Below are 22,891 nucleotides of genomic sequence, written 5' to 3' on the forward strand. Positions count from 1 at the left end.
CATTAGTGGGGCAATCCTGCATGGGAAGTTCATAGGAATTCCCTGTCATCCGTAGGGCCTACCGTCATGGTTCTCGTGGCGTTGCTAATGCCATGAAAACCATGGTGGTAGGAAGGCTCATAATGCCACTGGTGGTACTATGCCAGCCGCCGGGCTGGAGATTGACATCTCCAGCCTGGCTGCTGATATCGTCATGGCAACTGCCATTCTCGTATGTACTGCTAGCCTGTTGGCAGTACTACCACCACCTTCCACCCACCGTCGGAGTTACAATGACCCCCACATTCTTTAAAAATTCTTATCTCTTGTTCCCCTTATCTGATTTTTTTTTGTTGTGTTGCCAAAATAAAGATACAAATATTTTCTAATTTTATAAATAGGTTTTGGATTTTTAATCTGTTTCCTGTGTTTTATTTTATTACTGTTTTGTGATTTCTGAATGCTTTACACACTGGGCCTCAGTACAACTTTGGTGGTCTTTTCGGAAGACCGACCCGGTGGCGGCCGGCAAAAGACTGCCATGTTGGCAGTAATCTGACCACTGTATTAAGACACACACTGTGAAGACTGCCATAAAACAGCCACAAATCCGCCAGGAGACAGGAGGGAAGGAACAAGGCAGTTCTACCACCAGCACCACCAGCCCGCCATAATTCCACCCACCAGATTATTAGCCACAGCAGTTCTTTCATGGTGGAAAACCATTGGCAGTGCGAACTGCAGCACTCAGAACCCACTACGATCAGAACACAACACCACATTGGACAGTTTGAATAACCCATACCAGACATTAATACACACACCAGACACACCTACTCAATGCATTATATAACACAGCCCACAATCCTTTGCTACAAAGGCACAAATATACATCTTATTCAGCACACACCACACAACTGGGCTACCAACACAAAACACACATAACGACTACATACCCACACCACAAGCGTCCATCATTCACCACGCACCACCCACAACCCATCAATCAACCTACACTGCACCCTTACACACACAAGACTCCTCCACCCTCAACACAACCACTACCATGTCCCCACTAAAGCACCCATGGTTCATGGATAATGAGTTGAGGGTCATGATGGATGAAATTGTCAGGGTAGAGCCACAACTGTTTGGAGGACAGGTCCAGAAAACCATGATTGCCCAGAAAACAGAGTTGTGACAGAAAGTAGTCGACAGGGTCAACTCAGTAGACAACCATCCAAGCACAAGGTGGACATCAGGAAGAGGTGGAATGACCTTAGGGGAATGGTGAGTTCCATGGCATCACAATACCAGATCGCCATGCACAAGACTGGTGGTGGGCCCCCACCTCCTCCCCTACACTTCACATCATGGGAGTAGAAGGTCTTGGACATTTTGCATCCTGAGGGCCTGACTGTAATACCTGGGTGACTGGACTCTAGTAAGTATCTACAACTTCCGTGTCACACAATCGTCGTGTCCTGCATGCTTCCTCACCGCACAAATACTCCCCAATTCACTGTATGTCTCATTACAGCTCCAACCTATTAAAAATGCCACTCTCCTGCATGCCACACCTCCACCCTGCATAAATGCCTACACAGCCTTTGGCAAAGGCCATGATGGCATTGGATAATTCTATCAGTACGACTCCCACAATTCACAAGCTCATCTACGTGAATACCTCGAATGTGCACATCTCACATCACTCGCATGACTATTGAACTAGCTATACCAACTAGATGGTACGACTGAGGACCACTACATGACAATAACAGCAATGCAATGGCACAACAAAATGCAAAACAAGGCTAAACACAGCTACATCACTGTGACTAATCTGGATCCACAACCTAGATAATGACCCACCATGGTATGGAATGTAAGATGGCAGACTCATGCACATGCAGAAAATGACAGACAGGACAATTAACCTTGCAAACACACATATCCTCCTCCTACTGGGACGCAATGCTGACATGTACAGCCAGTTCCTCTCACAACTAGCAAGCCTGAATAGGCACTAGCTAACAGTGCAGAGTAGTCATGTGAACTATTAGACAGTACCAGAACCCACCCACAGAGCTAAAGTTACTAAACCTGAATTACACCAAACAAGATGTAGTATGGTACACGTCATAGACCACTAACTACCTCCAATGGTATGCTGTGCAGCAACTGTCATTTTCATTACTGGGAATCATGTTAACCCACTGTATGATAAAGAGAGAACCAAACACACTTCAACATTCAACTCCCTCTCTCTCTCACTCCATTTACAAGTAAACCTGCCAGTGCCACCATGGAGAGGGTACCAGCGACTGCCAGCCCTTCTCAGGATGAAGGCCCAACACACCTGGATGTCAGAACACTGATGACCTACCTGGCCCACCTGGGACACCTGGTGAGTCCCCGACTCCTTGCCTCACCCTGCCCACATCCATCCCCCTCAATCATGTGGCTTCAACATCACAGCCAAGCCTTCGTCCACAAACCTGTGTCCCAAGGACTGTTTGAACTATTGTGTGCCCCACAGTACAGGGACCTGGGTCGACCCCTCACACCCCAAACAATGAAGGTCCTGCAAACACAGGGAGTGGACATATCGTGCTAGGGGCACAGGCACATGGGGGCAGAGGGTGTGGGAGGGAAGCTATGGGCCAAAGGATGGTTTCCCCAAGGAATCCTACTGACCAGAAAACCATCTCCCAAGTCCTGGGAGCATACCAGCAATCCCAAGTCAGGATGGGCCAGATGGTCACCATGTTGGGGGAAAACCAAAGGCCGCAGAGGGAATACCACTAGGAGTTCATGCAGCAGCGGCAGGCACACAATGCCACCATGGCCTCCATTACAGTGTTGCTGAGGCTTATCAACACCAGTCTGCGTGCTTCCACCACCCACCAACAGGCCCTTTCCACTAGCAACATAACATCAGAGCCATCCACATCAGGGGCAGTTAGTAGGACGGTGTCCCTGCCAGGGGAACCACAGCCCTCAAACACCCCTCCCTCTATGGCTGAAGAACTCTCCCGCAAATGTGGCTATCCATCCAGACATCAGGCTGCAGCAGATGCCAAGACCAAACCCACTGCCAGGAAGTGAATCTCACCTGATTTGTCTCTCATGTGTGCCACTGAGACACCCTGTTGACTGTTCAATGACATAGCTCCATCTTCCATGGGCACTGGACACTGGACCTGTGCAATCAACTGCTGTACCACCTACTCTGATGATTCCATCTACCATGACCTCACTCATCAACAATGTATGCACCATAGGTTTTGTAGTTACAACATCATTCTATGCACAATAAACACCACTGGAACCCAACAACTGTATATGTGTGTTCATTGAAACATCAACAAATGTAATGACTGAAAATTGTGATCTGGTCATGCCCCCCTTATATGAGGCTGGCCTGACATAGTGGGTACCAGATGGTACTTATACCTTGTGCCAAGTCCAGTTGTCCCTTATTTGTAGATTAATAGTGTTGTAGCAGCTTAGGCTGATAGAACTAGCTATAGCAGAGCAGCTTAGGCTGAACTAGGAGACATGCAAAGCTCCTACTATACCACTTATATCATATAGCACTATTTCACAAGAAACACAATACTCAGAGTTACTAAAAATAAAGGTACTTTAGTTTAGTGACAATGTGCCAAAAATATCTCAGAGGATATACTCCCTTAGGAGGTTAGTAAAATACACAAATATACACACAAACCGAACTCAGGTAAGTAAACAGTTAGAAAAGTAATGCAAAACTGTAGAATACAATAGGATTCAATAGGATACAATAGGCCTAGGGGCAACACAAACCATACACTCCAAAAGTGGAATGCGAACCAAGAATGGACCCCAGGCCAGGTGTAGTGTGCATAGGATCGCTGGGAGTTTAAGAAAACACTAAGGGTGTTCAAGATACCCCACCCCAAGACTCTGAGAAGTAAGAGTAAATTTACCCTACTATCCCAGAAACACACTAAAGACGTGATAGGGGATTCTGCAAAGGCAACAACTGACTGCAAGGCACTGAAGATGGATTCCTGGATCTGAGGACCTGCAAAGGAAGGGGACGAAGACCAACAGTCACGCAAGTGTCCAGAGGGGGCAGGAGCCCACTAAATCCCAGATGAAGGTGCAAAGGGGCTGCCTCTGGGTGGAAGAAGCTGAAGATTCTGCAACAACGAAAGGTGCCAGGAACTTCTCCTTTGCAAAGAAGATGTTCCACGGTGTGCTGGAGGATGTAGTTATTTCCATGCAGAAAGGCGTTCAAGCAATCCGAGCATGGCGGTCATCTCAATACTACAAGGAGGGTCCCATGAAGTCAGTGGTCAACTCAGCGAGAAGAGCAATGCAGGACGGAGTGCTGGGGACCTGGGCTATGCTGTGCACAAAGGATTTTTTGCAAAAGTGCACAGGAGCCCTAGCAGCTGCAGTTCACGCAGTACACAGGATTACTGTCTGGTGTGGGAAGGCAAGGGCTTACCTCCACCAAATTTGGACAGAAGGACCACTGGACTGTCGGGGTCACTTGGATCCAGCTCCTTTGTTCCGGGGACCACGTTCATTGAGATGAGAGGGGACACAGAGGATCGGTGAAGCAGAAGTTTGGTGCCTGCGTTAGCAGGGGGAAAATTCCGTTGACCCATTGGAGATTTCTTCTTGGCTTCCACTGCAGGGTGAAGGCAGACAGCCCTCAGAGCATGCACCACCAGGAAACAGTCAAGAAAGCTGGTAGGATTAGGTGCTATAATGTTGCTGGTAGTTGTCTTGCTACTGTGTTGTGGTTTTGCAGGCGTCCTGGAGCAGTCAGCGGTCCATCCTTGGCAAAAGTCAAAGAGGGAGATGCAGAGGAACTCTGGTGAGCTCTTGCATTTGTTATCTGAAGAGAAACCCACAGAAGAGACCCTAAATAGCCCTCAGAGGAGGATTGGCCACCTAACCAGGTAAGCACCTATCAGGAGCGGTCTCTGATGTCACCTGCTGGCACTGGCCACTCAGAGGCCTCCATTGTGCCCTCACATCTCTGCATTCAAGATGGCAGAGGTCTGGGACACACTGGAGGAGCTCTGGGCACCACCCCTGGGGAGGTGCAGGTCAGGGGAGTGGTCAGTCCCCTTCCCTTTGTCCAATTTTGCACCAGAGCAGGGACTGGGGTATCCCTGAACTGGTGTAGACTGGCTTATGCAAGGAGGGCATCATCTGTGCCCTTCAACACATTTCCAGAGGCTGGGGGAGGCTACTTTTCCCCAGCCCTTAAAACCTATTTCCAAACGGAGAGGGTGTAACACCCTCTCTCAGAGGAAATCCTTTGTTCTGCCTTCCTGGGACTGGGCTGCCCAGGCCCCAGGAGGGCAGAAGCCTATCTGTGGGATGGCAGCAGCGGTAGCTGCAGTGAAAACCCCAGAGAGCTTGTTTGGCAGTACCCGGGGTCCATGCTGGAGCCCCGGGGATGCATGGGATTGGCACTCCAGTACCAGATATGGCAAGGGGGACAATTCCATGATTTTAGGCATGTTACATGGCCGTATTGGGAGTTACCATTGTGAAGCTACATATAGGTGTTGACCTATATGTAGTGCATGCGTGTAATGGTGTCCCCGCACTCACAAAGTCCGGGGAAATTGCCCTGAACAATGTGGGGGCACATTGGCTAGTGCCAGGGTGCCCTCACACTTAGTAACTTTACACCTAACCTTCACTAAGTGAGGGTTAGACATATAGGTGACTTATAAGTTACTTAAGTGCAGTGTAAAATGGCTGTGAAATAACATGGACGTTATTTCACTCAGGCTGGAATGGCAGTCCTGTGTAAGAATTGTCTGAGCTCCCTATGGGTGGCAAAATAAATGATGCAGCCCATAGGGATCTCCTGCAACCCAATACCCTGGGTACCTAGGTACCATATACTATGGAATTATAAGGGTGTTCCAGTGTGCCAATCAGAATTGGTGAAAATGGTCACTAGCCTGCAGTGACAATTTTAAAAGCAGAGAGAGCATAAGCACTGAGGGTCTGGTTAGCAGAGCCTTAGTGATACAGTTAGGCACCACACAGGGAACACATATAGGCCACAAACTATGAGCACTGGGGTCCTGGCTAGCAGGATCTCAGTGATACAGGGAAAACAAACTGACACACAAGTAAAAATGGGGGTAACATGCCAGGCACAATGGTTTCTTTCCTACACCCCTACATAGAAAAGGCAGTGTAAATGACAGCAGAGGGAGGCACCCTCAACAGGAGATACAGTACAACAGATATGTTCCAGGTTAGATGTCAGAGAGTCAAAAATACTGGGCCGCACAAGAGTAAAGTAATAATTCCAACTTGAAAAAAGACAATGACAAATAGTACCATCAGGATGGAGGGTATGGAGCCACACAAACCACATATGGAGCTCATAGATGTTGTGCCCAGTGTGGAATTCGTCCTAAGCAGGGGCCCTACAAGATTACGTATACATCCCCAGTCACAGGTTATTCATCAAACATCACTTTAGCTGTCATCTGTCATGTACAGCCCCCAATCCTAAAATAGTTTAGCAATGGCTAATGACTATCAATGCCACAAGCCATAGGTAGCAGAGGAACAAATTTCAATACCACAGTCAGTGGATGGAATGACATTAGAACAGGAGATTACAGCAAACATAGCTCAATAATGGACTGTACAGTGGAGGTGTGAATGTAGGAAACTGCAGTGAGTCCGCTTATAATAGTTGAGACACTTTTACTGTGCACCTTATATTCAATCAGTCAGCTTCCCAAACACACACATAAGGAAAGGACCAGATTACACCACCACTGATCAGACAACTCAGGAATACTAATGTCTGCTATTTATGTGGATATGCAAAACTTGAAAACCCACACTCACCATACCTGTAAGTCACTGGAAGTACTGTTTGATGAGCTCAGTCCTAGAGTCAGCTGCAACTTCCTCCTCTGCCTCCTCGTCACTTGCCATGCCAGCATTACCAGTCACTGGTTTAGCTGCCTCACCAGCATCAAATAGCAATTGTAGCTGATGTCTCAGGACTATACTGTGGAGCATTCAGCAGGCCACTATTAGCTGGCATACCTTTTGGAGCGAGTAGAGGAGGGTACCTCCAGATAAGTCCAGGCACCTGAATATGGTGGCTGTTCCTCAAAATGTGGTAGTCATGTACAGATCCTGGAAACTTGGCTGTGACCTGTGAGATGTACTGGCCTGCCAGACACTCCACATGAGCATTTATGGAGTGGTAGTTCTTCCTGTTCCTATACACCTGTTCATTGGCACTGGGAGGGACCAGGGCTATATGAGTGCCTTCAATGGCACCTATCACATGAGGGATGTTGTCTGATATCATAAAAGTCAGCCTTCACATAGGCCAAATCCTCACGTTGGATTAACCTGATGTACCTGTCCAGGTGTTTCAACAATGCATACAGTGCATCCTTCAACACAAGACTGAACATGGACTGTGACATTCCTGCTGTCAAGCCCACTGTATTCTGAAAGGGGCCTGTAGCAAGAAAGTGTAGCACTGACAGGACTTGTACTGTGGGAGGGATGCAATAGGGATTGCGTACTTCTGGTAAGAGTTCAGGCTCCAACTGTGTACATAGATCCATGATGGTCTGATAATTCAGACTATAGGTCTGGATGATATGTCTGTCCTCCAGGGTTGTAAGATCAACTAGTGGATGGTGCACTGGTGGTTGTCTCAATCTCCTCATGACAGAAAATCTAGGTAGATAGGAGAGGGTGTACATTGAGAAATGCACTTTACACATGTAAGTAGAATATGTAATTATTGCACACACCTAACACTGTAGGACATGTGTGACACTGCTGACACATAATAATATGGACATGCTGAAGCAGCTTGGACACCATCTGTGCAGCACATTGCTGAACCTGTAAGTAGTATGGGAACATATCACTTGTGTAATGGACCATATGTGGCACAGTGAGCTGTCCTGCACTGATCAATATATTTGTAATGGGATATATCAATATAGTGCCACTGCCCATGTGTCTCTGACTATCGAAACATGGCCATCATTAGATATACTGCCACATCACGTCACTGTCATGCATGTCACATGTCTTTCCACTACCACAATAGCACAACATGGGCTTACTCCACCATTTGGGCAAATATGTGTATGGCACACTTATTTATGCACAATAAAGCATGATATAAGCACAAAATGGCAGCTGACTGTCCTGCTGTACTGGGCAGTTGGAAGTGACCTAAGTCCGCCAACATATGTCATCATGGTCATAAGCAGTCACAACCACCATGCAACTTGTCATTGGTTAACATTGCTGCCTATGGCAGTCTGGGACCAATGGCAATGATCCCCGGAATTGACAGTCCTGTATGTGGTGGCCGTGACCGTCATTTTCTGCAGCCTTTCTCACTTGACTCCTGACACTGTTGCTAGCAAGATCTCTACTGCCTGAGCTGCTGTGTATTGTCTCTGGGAGCCATCATGCCACATCCTGCAGGAGACAGGGCCTCAGCCTTCACCCCAGAAGAGCTGGAGGAGTTTGTGGAAGGGGTCCAACCCCTGTATGGGCAGCTGCATGGAGCACCAGAGCAGCAGGTAAGCCCAATGCCATAGTCATGTGTGATAGGGGTACGTGTAACGGTGAATGGGATAAGTGTACCGGTGAGGGAATGCATACAAGCAGAGGGCATGAAGTGAAGGCGTGTGAGCGGAGACGATGGGTGTGAGTGGGGACTTGGCGAGTCAGATGTGTACAGGCCACTGCTGTTGGTATGGTGCCAGTGTACATGACTTTCTCCTTTTGTCAGTGTCCTCCATGCAGATAAACGCCCATCAGAAGAAAGGAATCTGGTGTGCTATCGCCAAGCAAGTGCGGACACTGGGGGTCCACAGCTGGTGGAGCACTTATTGTCGCAAGCTGTGGGAGAACCTCAGACGCTGGGCCCAAAAGACCATGGAGGCCCAGCTGGGGATGTCCTCCCAACAAGGGAGGGGTGCCCATTGCACTCTGCCTTCCTAATGGTCCGCATTTTGGCGGTGGCCTACTCTGAGGTGGATGGGCATTTGAGGGCAACACAGCAGCCATAAGCGGGTGAATACTGACTGTATCTTGGAACTTGGCTTGGCTTGTATGGGATTAGTTGCTTCACTGTTGCTAATGTGACAATGTAGTCAATTCAACAAGTATGTAGACTATTGGGAATGGGTATAAACCACCCGGGCTGAGTATAAGTATTAGATGTGTTTTCATGCTTTACTGTCAGCTAATGCATGTCTCCCATATCAAGACATCTCCATGTCTGGATTGTGGAGATGGTCTAATTATGTTGGCACATTTATGACTCCATCCTGCCTATACAATGGATGTGATCACCACAACCATTGAGTATGAGCTGCTCCATCCTTCTACATCTGTGGCTCTAAGGTGTCAGTCCACTCCCATCTGTGTAGCATCCCTGTATATGTAACTGTGTGACTCTTGTATAATCACAGGGCCTATATACGTCAAGTACTAGTAATTATATTGATGAATGTGAGGCAGCCATTTCATTTCCACCACAGATATGGCCTGCATGGGACTGGACTAATGACTTGATAGTTATATTCCCATATATTGATCATTTGCTGACTCTATGGTATGTGAAGGTTGCTAAAGTAGGATACTGATACATGTACATTTTATTATTTCTGATTGCAAACATCATGCATTGCTAAGTGCTAGACTTTTGGGGTTGAAACCTGGAAGTCAAAGGGATGGTACTAGAGGTGGTAAGTGCCTAGGCAGACCTCGTCATTTTCAATATGTTATGTATATGCCATCTATATCAGTGCCCTAGCAATTACAGTACAACATAGCTTAGTTACTGCCTACATCATATCTCAATGGTAACTTGGGGGCACATCTGATGGAGTGGGACAATATCTGCTACCCTTTGCCTAGCTGAAGTGGCAGATTGGGACAGGATTGGGTAATGCATGAATTATGGGATGTTTGAATCAAATGTTGTATTTTCTCTCCTGAGGCTGCCCAATGAAGTAGTAGGTTGTATACTCAGTACAAAGGTTGTGGTGGTGCTCTATGTGTGCATAATGCTTACATTTATTTACCATCTGAGATGTGTGTTGTATGGACACAGGTACAGGTATTCACAAATTTGGAATGTGTGTGTTTAAGGGTAGTGTTATCATGTTGTAAAGTCCTACAGGTAAAACTGCATGTGTGGTGGTATTGTATGTGGACCCTGATGCAATATATGTGTTCCTGAAGTACATCAGTTGTGACATTGCACTCAGTATGGCCCATTGTAGATGCACCTAGCTGTATGATTAGTTTTGATACATGGGTTTGGCGTCTGCAGATCTATCTCTGTGATTGGGTCAGTCTAATTACAAGGCTATACCTCAAACTTGTATTATACTCATCAGACGTGACCTGTATGGGTGTCTAACGTGAAATGGCTATATCAATTATGATATCTATATTGGCATTACTGTACAGAGTGTGTGGTCAGCCATGTAATGTGACAGGCAGATGATGTGTGCTGTGTCAATGGAGTAGTCTTACAAAGGACTTGGACTCATCAGCTGTTGTAACTGTAGAGGCCTGATGTGTTTTGTTCAGTCAGCTCTACTTCCAATGAGTGATAGGGGTATGGAGAGGTATGATTTGAAATCAGGTATTCATTTGTAATTCATCCAGGGCATGATGTGCATGCAAACATGGCTTTGGTGGTGATCATGTAGATGACTCCAGTCCTGCTGACCTACTTGTTTATCGATGTTGGTGTGAGGGTAGACATACCGTGGTCAGTTGTAGTGACATCTTGTGACAGGATGTAGGAAATGTGAATTGGCCTCTGAGATAGCCTGACCAGGATATGTATTCTCAGAGATGTTTACATGTGTGTATGTGAGTATATGTTAACCCTTTCTCGCCCAATCTCTCTCTATCCCTCCCTCTCTCTCTCTCTATTTGTGTGCATCAGGATTGGCAGGTGAAGGAGAAGGGGCACAGGCGAGTAGGGATGCTGCAGGCCACGGGACACAGGATGCTGCAACCAGCAACAGCGAGGGACCCAGTGGCAAGGAGGGCGAGGGGAGTGTCACAGGAGAGACCAGAACTTCCATGTCATCTTCGGAATCCTCCTCCAGTGGACACCCCCTGGTGGTGCAGACTCCTCTGGGATTACTCCAGCAACATCTTTGACTAGCACCACCTTACTACCACCACCCTCCCTGTAGCTCCCCACCCAGTTGTCTGTGCCCGCACACCCAAGAGAGTAGAGTGAGTGTCTCCTTCGCCACAGGCACCTCTGGCCCTGTTCCAGTCAGCACTGCTGCCCTCAGCGAGGAGGCTATTGACCTCCTGATGTCCATCTTTGTGCCTCAGTCGACCATTGTTAATGATGTCCAGGGACTGGCAGCTCAAGTCCAGCAGAACAATGCGTTCCTGGAGGGCATTCAAGGTGCACTGGCCTGCCTACAGATATTCTTTCATGCTCTGGCCTCCTCACTGATGGCAGCCAGACACCGTTTGTCTACCATCCCCGACCTACCTCTTCCCAATCCCAAAACACCTCTTCCCAAACCCAGCCAAAGCACACATACATGCAAGCAATCATTCACCTCAGCATCCAAGGGTAGCACAGACAAACCACAAGCACCACAAGCCCCACCACCAGCATGCACACAAACAACACCCATCTGCAGACATACCAACCCTCAGTACCTGCACAGGCTCCCCCAGCCCCCTAACTTCACAGTCACTACATCAGACACAACTGCAGCCACCACAACAACAGTCGCTGATCAAGCAACTACTCTTATCTTACCCACAGTCAACACAGTATGGGACCTGCAGACATTTACCCCAGTCACCACATCTGCAGACCCCACAACCACTGACACAACCACATTCAGCACATCTTCCATACCAGCAGACACCATTCCACAGACAGTCAATCATCCAGCATGGCATGTTCCAGCACCCCTTTTCCCTCTTCGCAAGACACATATACGCCTGCACTCACCCACCCAACAGACACCCCTCACCAACAAGCAATCCTCACACACACATGCACCCAAGGCATCCACAAAGACAATTCTGAGAAACACTCCCTCTACCTCCACTCCCAAACCTTTTTGCCATGACCACCCCAGTGTGTCTAAGAACGTGTTCCTCTCAAAGTTTTCCCTGTTCCCTATTCCTCTCCCACATTGTGATACCCCAAAATGGTCTTTGTCCTTCCCCAAGTCAAGCCTATCTACCGCCAAGTCTTCAACTGCCCCCTGCTAGTACCCATGCCCATGCCAAGAACTCAACCCTTCCCAAGCCCAAGCCCAAAGATCCCCGTCCCAAGTCCAGAGACCCCCCAAACCCAGGCTCAAACCCCCTCCTCTGCACCCCCCACTCCCTGAGGTGCATGCCTGCCCCCTTGATTCCCCTACCCTGTGGAGGTCATCTAGCAGTCAGGAGTCATGTAGGGGCACAAAGAAATGCCATTTGTGCCTTGTGCACTTTGGATTTTGGACTGGTTAATGACCTTATGTTTGTATATAATTCTAATTTATAGCCATATATTTGTTAGTCTATTTATTATATCTGGGTCAAACAGTTGTTGGTTTGATGATAACATACTTGTTTGTTCATTTCTGTTTTGGTCTTGCCTGCTTTGGTTTGTGTGTGACTGGCATGTGTGTATGTTGGTTGTTGTGTCTGAGACCCATGTATGGGTGTGGCCCTTCCATTCTGTCCTGTTGTAATGGCTGTGTATTGTGTGTAGGATATGTTTGTGTTTGGAACATGCATGTATGTTGATAATTTGTGTGTTGCTTGTGTTGACAAGTGTAATGGTGGTGTTGTTTGCCCTTGTATGGTTGTTCTGTGCATGCGTGTGTGTGGTGATGGGTATGTCAGAAACATTGTATTGAGTTAGCCTGGTATGACGTATGCCTCGTTGTCTGGCTGTGTGATTGTGTACATTGGTTGACAGGTGCTGTAATGTGTTGTGGTATGTCTGTAGTGTCATGTGTAGATGTGCAATGTGTTAGCTTGCCCTAGCAATTGTGTTATTGCAATTGTGGTGTAGTTATGTGAATCAGTGGTGTTGTGTATTGTTGTGTTAAACTATGCCAGTGCTGTGTGTGTACGGGGTGGCTTGTGTATATTGTATTGTGTTGTGTTGGCCGTGGTGTCTCTAGTATGGGTGTGCATGTGTGTATGTGGGTGCTTGTGTGTGTGCGTGTGTGTGTGCACTTACGTGTGTTTGTCGCCATCGCCTGCCATCCCGGATGTGTATGTTGTGTGAGCATGTGTACTTTGGGTTTTCCTTACAGTGTCAGGTAGGTATGTGTACTCATGGTTGTTGTCGTTGTTGCCGTCACTCATTCTGGAGTCATTGTGCGAGCAGGTGCAGTACAGGTTCCATGGCGAATCCAAATTGGGATGTGTTCCAGAGGTGAGTGTCTCCTTTTCTAGAGTTGGTTTCCATCAGGGCTTTCATGGTGGTGTGACCGCAGCAGAAATCTTGGCGGTGTGGAGCCTTCTAATATGTCTGGTGGGAACATGGTACCTGCTGGCCCGAAGGTGACTGCTGCCATCTGTGGTGGCGTGACCATACTGGTGGTACAGGTGGTGGTTTGGCTGTCTTCTGTTGGGAAGACCTCACTGGTCATAATTTGGTGGTCTTCTCCATCTGCCTGTTGGTGGAGGTACCGCCACCACCAACATGGCAGTCCTGGTACCGCCAAACTCCTAATTACCCCATTTGTCTTCTAAGTTAAACCTAACAGCTTGTTGCCAAGCTATCAAGGGTTGAGCTTGGGGCAATTTATTGAGACCTGACTGGACCTAGTGGGAGTTAGTGGCCTATTGCCAAGTGTAGGTATTTACCTGCCCTTAACTATAATCAACTTTCCAACAATTTATAGCATCAGAGGTTGAAAACGTTTGTGAACATATTCAGTTATGTTTATTTGGTGCTGAAGTACAGTCTGTACAAAATGAGGAGTCGGTATGTTCGGGTATGGAGGAACAGAACACAGATATTAGTGCCGATAACTTTGTATGAGAAATAGCAAATTTAATACATTCTACCTCAAACAGAATAATTTATATTACAAATATGTATATGTTGTTACACGTGAAAGTTGTATGAAGGACGAACTGTTGCCTTCAGGTGGACAGTTTTAAAAAGTGGATAACAGTAGATGTGAAGAAATATATGAGCACTACAATATCCATCCAGTGCATTAAAAAAGAGATTATGAGGGATACCATTGAACTGTATCAGATGAAACAAGCAAAAGGAGTTCCAATGAGTGTGTGGGAGAGAAGGCTAGAGGCTCGATGTTTTCCATAACTAATTCCAACTGGAGTAGGCAGACGATATGATGACCGGCCTCTGCAAATATCAGCAGCTGAGTACAAATCAACAAGATTGTTGATAGGACCCTAGATTTCGACACAGTATTCCATGTATACTTCATCTATTATTTGAAAGTTATTATTCTGGACTGTCATATGCTGTTAACCATATTCTTAAAACTGGATTTAATCTACAAAATATGTCTGCAAACTACTTTGTTGACAACATTTGTGGAATAGATGAGACGTTTGAGTACAATTTGATACATTTGTTGGCATGCCAATGTGGGACCAATGAGGTATTATTGTCATGGTGATCTGAAGTGTTGGTTATGAAATTTAGGTGCACCAACTTAATTTGTGACCCTGGGTTGTGCAGAGTATGCATGGAATGGTTTACAGGGCTTTTTGTGAGAAGCAAACTCTAACATTAAAGGCAGTAATTTGAAGACAGGAGGAGAACTGTGCACTTTAAATCCTGCAAATCTTTGTAGGCATGTTAACCACAGATTTTAAGCCATGCTATCCTTCATCTGCAACAAAAAATCCACCTCTTGGAGAAGTTACTGAATTGTTTTCGCATAAAGTATACCAAGCAAGATGTGTTCATCATATTTATATTCTTTTGTGGATCAAAGATGCACCAACATTTGGAAGTGACACAGATGAGTCTGTAAGTTCTTTAATAGAACAGTAGTATCTCAAAAGACACTGTGGAAAAATGACTAAACAGCAAGTCCTGTGTTTATGGTCACATAGACATTTGAAGTACTGATAACAGAATACAGAGCAGAAGAAAACATTTACAAAAAATGTTTTGGATTTCCAAGCCATGTTATTATAAAAGGAAGAGTGCACAGCCTTATGTTACCGGTGAGACAAATACTTACAGTTAAATCACCAAAAGCACTTATAACCTCAGTAGAGTAGGTGTTCTTTCGACAGAGGGAGAAACTTGTCTTCTTAAGAACCAATTTCTGACAACATTGACAGCAGCAGAGCTAATGTTCAGCTTCATACAAGAAGGTAAACAATTTCTGTGCCTTTTGCCTACATTACAGGAGTGTGCCCCTTTCAACAAAAAAATGCTGGAGTTGAAGAACAAAGAAATATTACAACTGAAGACAGTAGATACAACATCAGAGAGTGCCTGTGATGCTGCATGATAGGTTACAAGCAAAACTAATTAATTAGGAAAAACCTGTCTCACGAGCGGCAGATTGAAGAAAGCTTTAAGTCAATGCAAAAACTGTAGGGCAATTTTGCTGCAAAAGCTAAATGTTGAAGAAGGCTGGATTAATGGTGCTATAGGTAAAGTTGTTAATTTTGTAAATGTTCTTAATAGGAATGAGGTGGAATACTTTATGGTTAAATTTGATCAGATTGACAATGCAAAGCAGATTGGAAGGTCTTTTGCACACTTTTCCTTGTAAAATAATTATTTTTTCGAAGAAAGGTTCTCAGTTTCTCTAGCATGTGCAGTTACAATTCATAAACAACAAGGTTTAAGTTTGGATGCAGCTTTTATTAACATTGGTAGTACTGTAATTAAAGAAGGTACATCATTTGTAGCCTTGTCTTAAATTAGGAAATTATCTGGTTTGTATCTAGCTGAATTTGATGAGAGCAGAGTAAATGCAGATTCCAGTTGTATTACAGAGTACAACTGATTAAGAAGCCTCTATGCTCCTTGTTAAGGACAGATTCTAGTTTATGAGAAATGGTCCATCTGTCCAAAGCAGAACATGTCAAAGCAGTGTAGTGATGGTGTTGCCAGGAAGGAAATTAGAGAGAAAAAGGAAGTTGTTCAGAAACAAAAAATTGAAAATGATGAAGATGTGTTGGTTACTAGTTGTTAGACCCCTCCTGTGTCAACTGCTATGCTAATGTGCTAAACGTACAGTTTGCATTACCTTATCTTGTACATTTAATTGAGCAGAAACAACAAAAGTCATTCTGTTCTGTACTGTGGGCCGTATTTATACTCTGGTTGCGCCGAATTTGCGTCGTTTTTTTCGACGCAAATTCGACGCTAAACTAACGCCAACTAACGCCATATTTATACTATGGCGTTAGACGCTTCGGGCGCCAAAGTGCCCGGAGTGGGCGTCATTTTTTAGCGTGAACCCCTTCCTTGCGTTAATGATATGCAAGGGAGGCGTTCCCGTCTTAAAAAATGACTCCCAGGCCTTTACGTGGTATTTATACTCCCGGGCAAAAATGACGCCCGGGAGTGGGCGTGGCCAAAAACGGCGCTTTTGCGCCGCTTTTTAACGCCTGGGTCAGGCATGGCGTTAAGGGACAAGTGGGCTCAAAATGAGCACAGAGGTGCCCTCCCCTGCCCCCAGGGACCCCCCCTGCCACCCTTGCCCACCCCAGGAGGACACCCAAGGACGGAGGGACCCATCCCATGGACATTAAGGTAAGTCCAGGTAAGTTTTTTTTTTTTTTTTTTTTGTGGCATAGGGGGGCCTGATTTGTGCCCCCCTACATGCCACTATGCCCAATGACCATGCCCAGGGGACATAAGTCCCCTGGGCATGGCCATTGGGCAAGGGGGCATGACTCCTATCTTTACAATGATAGGAGTCATGTTGATGGGGGATGGGCGTCGAAAAAAAATGGCGCAAGTCGGGTTACGACGATTTTTTCGACGTAACCTGACTTGCCCCATTTTAAGACGCCCATACGCCATTTTCCCCCTACGCCGGCGCTGTCTGGTGTACGTGGTTTTTTTCCACGCACACCAGGCAGCGCCGGTCTGATTGCGCCATCTAACGCCATTCCATAAATACGGCGCCCGCATGGCGCTTCAGAATGGCGTTAGACGGCGCAAAATTTTTTGACGCTAAACTGCGTTAGCGCAGTTTAGCGTCAAAAAGTATAAATATGGGCCTGTGTGTTTTGTTGTGACGTCTGCATAGTGATATAACTAAAATGCATTGTGCATCAAACATTCAAGACCTTGTAGATATATGTAGTGGATCTCTACAGTCTACTAAACAGACTCAAGCAGATACATAGGAGTTTTTATTGGTGATGTTTGTTGTTTTAGAAGAAGAGGAAATACCTTTGATGAGTTATTTGGACTTAGTTACTCATGGAACCATGAGTGTCAAGAAATGCTCATACACATCAAGTACATAAATAGATTCAGAGCATTATATTTATTTATCATGACTAGATTACAAAAGTGCAACTTTTGATAGATTGTTGAAACAAGCTACACAAACAATACATGCCCAAATTGTCAAATAGAGCTTGTGTCAATATTACGTGCAGGATTAAGTGGCAAATATATTATTTTAATGCTACAAGTATGCAGAACAGATGGTAGTAAATTTGAAACTGAGATTACAATCATTAAAGCAGGACAAATATATATTTCTGGAAAAAAAAACATTTAGTTCTTTTGCCATGATATTTCATGAAAGAGTTAGTGTTACATCTGACACTGCACTGCCTATCTAAAAATTACAAGTGTGTGGACAGAATGTAATGATAGTAACCTAAAATTCAAGCAAAGATTGAGTTATAAGTTACCAAATTCTTATCTTTTGATCTGCAACCAATGTTCTAAGTAGCATTTCAGTTGTAAAAATGGAATAGTATAGTTGTAGTAGAAGCATTATCAGTACCGTATATTGCTTTCTATATGCTGGTATGCCTTATATTCTATTAGTGGCACTGTAGTACTTCCTAATGATGAAGGCATTATTTTCAGCATATGAGTCTTTAGACCAGTGGAGCAAGTGAGGTAGAAAAAAGTTTTACAAAATTGTAGTGAGTACAATGCACAGAATAGCTTAATTACAGTGACATAGGGGGTCATCCTGACCCCCGCGGGCGGCGGAAGCCGCCCACCTGGCGGGAACCGCCAGAAGACCGTACCGCGGTCAAAAGACCGCAGCGGTCATTCTGACTTTCCCGCTGGGCTGGCGGGCGACCGCCAAAAGGCCGCCCGCCCACCCAGCGGGAAAGCCCCAGCAACGAGGAAGCCGGCTCCGAATGGAGCCGGCGGAGTTGCTGGTGTGCGACGGGTGCAGTTGCACCCGTCGCGATTTTCAGTATCTGCCAAGCAGACACTGAAAATCTGAATGGGGTCCTGTTAGGGGGCCCCTGCAGTGCCCATGCCAGTGGCATGGGCACTGCAGGGGCCCTCAGGGGCCCCACGACACCCGTTCCCGCCATCCTGTTCCTGGCGGTTTTTACCGCCAGGACCAGGATGGCAGGAAGGGGGTCGGAATCCCCATGGCGGCGCTGCTTGCAGCACCGCCGTGGAGGATTCCCTGGGGCAGCGGGAAACCTTCAGGAAACCGCTGGTTTCTCTTTTCTGACCGCGGCTTTACCGCCACGGTCAGAATGGCCCCAGAAGCACCGCCAGCCTGTTGGCGGTGCTTCCGCGGTCGTTGGCCCTGGCGATCCATGACCGCCAGGGTCAGAATGACCCCCATAGTGTGCTGTTTTTTTTTTTTTTCCTGCAATTTATATATTTGTTTTCCCCACTGTTCAATGATGATTCTTTATTCAGTGGATTACTTATGGTGTATAAGTATAGAACCTGAAAACAGTGAAAGAGGGAACGCAAAATGCTTATTTTTTTATAAAATAGCATTACAGCATTAGAAGTCTGTAGTGATTTGTTCATATTATGAAGGTATGCATAGTTGAAATTGTAAGTTTAATTTGTAATTTTTATGAATTGTAATACTAATTTTTATTTGTTTTTTTTGTTTTATACAGAACAGTGGCATGATCTATTGGAGTAATGCAGTTTACTAATTAGTTCTTTCAGTGTTCTTCCGTAATATTATATTGTCAAGGTATTCCTGAACACAATTAAAAAAATATACACCCCTTGCACAATCAAACACCCACTTATACTCCCATACTAACACACAAACACCCACTCATGCACTGATACTTACTCTCACACTCCCAGTCACACATGATTCATAAACTCACACATCCACTGACACTCTAATACAGTAACTCAAACATCCACTCACGCACTGATACAGCTGCACTCCAATACAGCCACTCACACATCCACTCACACACCACTGGAGCCACTAACATCACCAGTCACAAACCAATACAGCCACTCAAACATCCAGGCACACACCAATACAGCAACTGACATACCCAAGCACACACTGATACAGTCACTTACACACCCACTCAAACACTGATTCAGCCATTCACAACAATGCAGCCAAACACCAAGGCACACACTGATGCAGCCACTTCCATACCCAGGTGCACACCAATACAGTCACTCACACACCGATACAGCCACTCACACACCCATTCATACACTGAAACAGACACTTAAATACCTGCTCACACACCAATACAGCCATTCACACACCCAGCTACACAATGATACAGCCATTCCAACACCCAGACATACAGTGATACAGCCACTGATACACTCAACCACATAATGATACAGCCATTCACATGCCCAGTAACACACCGATACATCCACTAACTCACCCAGCCACACATATACAACCACTCACACACCAACTCACACACTGATATAGCCACTGAGATACCCAGCCACACACTGATACAGCCACTCACACAGACAGCCACACACCCAGAGAGACACCTACACTTACACAAGCACTGACACAACCATATAGCCATTGACATACTCACTGACACATGCATAGAATCACTTGAGCATTCATTTCCATTTTATGGATCAATTATAGCTGTATACCTACAACCCTTCGGGCCAGCAGTGGTAATATCAGTTAGAGAACCAAGTAACACAGGTTTGATGCCACAACCCGGGGGCTGGCAGTGTAATCAGTCGCAATTTAAACTATAAAAAGAAACGTGTGAACAAAAGTTGTAACAAGAACAAATCCCCCAACCTATCCTTACCCTTCTCCATTCCACCCCATCTTTCTGATCTCAAAGTATTAGACCAGGTAGGAGTGGGCTCCACTTGGCCAACCAAAAGTGAAGAGTAGGGCTTTGGGAGTGGAGTGCTGTTCCATTGTCCTAATGTGGAACATATAAGACATTCAAGTACATGGGGCATGTGAGTTAACTGAATTTGGAGGAAAGAATTTGGATGAAGTGTTCCCATATAGTAGTAAAGTCTGTGGACCGGTGTTCCACCACAAGTGGGAGCTTCTCCATCCCCAGCAGATACCAGAGTTTGTGAAGCCAGGACGTATGATTGGGAACTCTGTCAGTGCCCCAGAGTGATGAGATGGTTTGATGGGCTGCTCAGACAGCCAAAGCCATCTGTCGTCTTTTTTATAGAATGAAGCAGGAATGTTAGTGGGTTAGGAAGACAGGGAACAGTATATGTCAGTGGTCTTGGTATCTCCATTTTGAAAGCCTTATCGAGATCATCTTGGATGAAACTCCAATTTCACTGTGACTTGGGGCAATGTCACAACAGATGAAGTAGGTTGCCTGTGTTACCACAGACTTACCAACAAGTGGCTGGTTTAGTGCGGTGCCGTGAATGGATTTGTGCTGGGGTGTGGTACCAGTAGTAGGAGATCTTGTAAGCCATATCCATGCTCGCTCCACTGTGTGTGATGTAGTTGGTCCTATAGTGAATGTCTCTCCATTCTGCATATGACAGTTCTTTCTCTATCTCAGTCTCCCATCTACACTGCCCTGGTGTTTTAGGCAAGTGTGTCTTGGTGATTAGGTGCATATAAATCTCAGATAACATTCGTTTGTCATCATGATTGAGCATTACCCGTTTTGCAAATGGTGTAAGTGGTCTTGTGGTGAGGGATCGGATCGAGGGCTGAAATACCCAATGTCTAACCTGCAGGTACATTAACCTGTCTGCCTCAATTAGCTCGTATTCTTCCTTTAGTAGGTCAAAGGGAATGATGCCCTCCAGTTTGAATAAGCTTCCTATTCTCTTACACCCTCCACCATGCCATCTGAGGAAGCTATCTGGGTTCATACCAGGGGTGACGTCTGTGTTGGTGCATGTCAGAGTCATAGGCGATAGGAAAGAGGTTAGTTCAGCTTTAATGGCAAATGTTTCCCAAATCTGGAACAATGTGCTAGTGATAGGGGAAGAATATAGGGGGTCATTACAACATTGGCGGTAAAAGGTGCTTACCGCCGTACAGAAGACCGCCAACACACCGCGGCGGGAACCCGCCACAGCTATTATGACACACATCACGGAATCCGCCGAAATTCAGACACCCACACAATACCGCCACACCAAAGGTCAGCGATAAACATGCAGAAACAAATCCTCCACGCCAACAGATACACGCCCATGTCATTACGACCCACGACTCCACGCGGAGGTCTTTCAACCGCGGTATTCCATTGGCGGTACACACCGCCGCGCTCAAAATACATACACATATACAAAACACAGCCACATTGGACAATTCCAAATACACACACCTGATACGCATACAAACAACACTCCCACACATCCAACACAATATAAAACACACACCCACATCACCCACAAACCCCTACGACCCAAAATCAGAGAGAAGGCCAGAGAGAGACAGCACAGAATAGAGAACCCCATCACACAGAGACACACTACACCATCACCCACACAACATCCACGCACAAAACACCACATACCGCTACACTCACCACACTCATCACCACATACACCACCCCACACCTCACACACACCACCCCATGTCACGCCAAAGACACCCGGAGGAGCTCAGGGTCATGGTGGAGGAAATCCTACGGGTAGAGCCACAGCTATTTGGCTCACAGGTACAGCACACATCCATAGCCAGGAAGATGGAGCTATGGCTAAGAATAGTGGACAGGGTCAACGCTGTGGGACAGCACCCAAGAAATAGGGAGGACATCAGGAAGAGGTGGAACGACCTACGGGGGAAGGTGCGTTCCACGGTATCCAGACACCACATCGCGGTACAGCGGACTGGCGGCGGACCCCCACCTCCTCCCCCACAACTAACAACATGGGAGGAGCAAGACTTGTCCATCTTGCATCCTGAGGGCCTCGGAGGAGTCGTTGGAGGAACGGACACTGGTAAGTCAAATCTTAACTGTCATATCCCCCACCCTACCTGCATGCCATCACACACCCCCACCCTCACACCCTCCCCTAACACCCTAACTACTCACTAATCTACCCATAATACCAACCACCAATCCCAACCCCAAGACCTGCATGACACAACTAAGCATGGATACCCATCACTAAAGCATGCCCACTGTACAGACCCAGAACACCCCCCAACCAACAGCACACAAGCCCCCACACAGGAATGCTAGCACTGGTGTACACACACACCCAACCATTGCACACCATGAAACACACACATGCAATAATCATTTACTTGTACCCCCGCAGGAACCCGAAGGAACGTCACCACACCAGAGGGTCCTGACAACACCACTCCACCCCCAGAAGAGGCCCACAGTGACGACAGCAGCCCTGCCCTACTGGATGTTGATGACCAGCCCGGACCATCGTGGGCCTCAGGACAGTCGGTTCCCCTTGCCCAGCCACAGCCCAATACCGAGC

The sequence above is a fragment of the Pleurodeles waltl genome, chromosome 7 (genome assembly GCF_031143425.1).
Source record: "Pleurodeles waltl isolate 20211129_DDA chromosome 7, aPleWal1.hap1.20221129, whole genome shotgun sequence".
NCBI classification, from domain to species: domain Eukaryota; kingdom Metazoa; phylum Chordata; class Amphibia; order Caudata; family Salamandridae; genus Pleurodeles; species Pleurodeles waltl.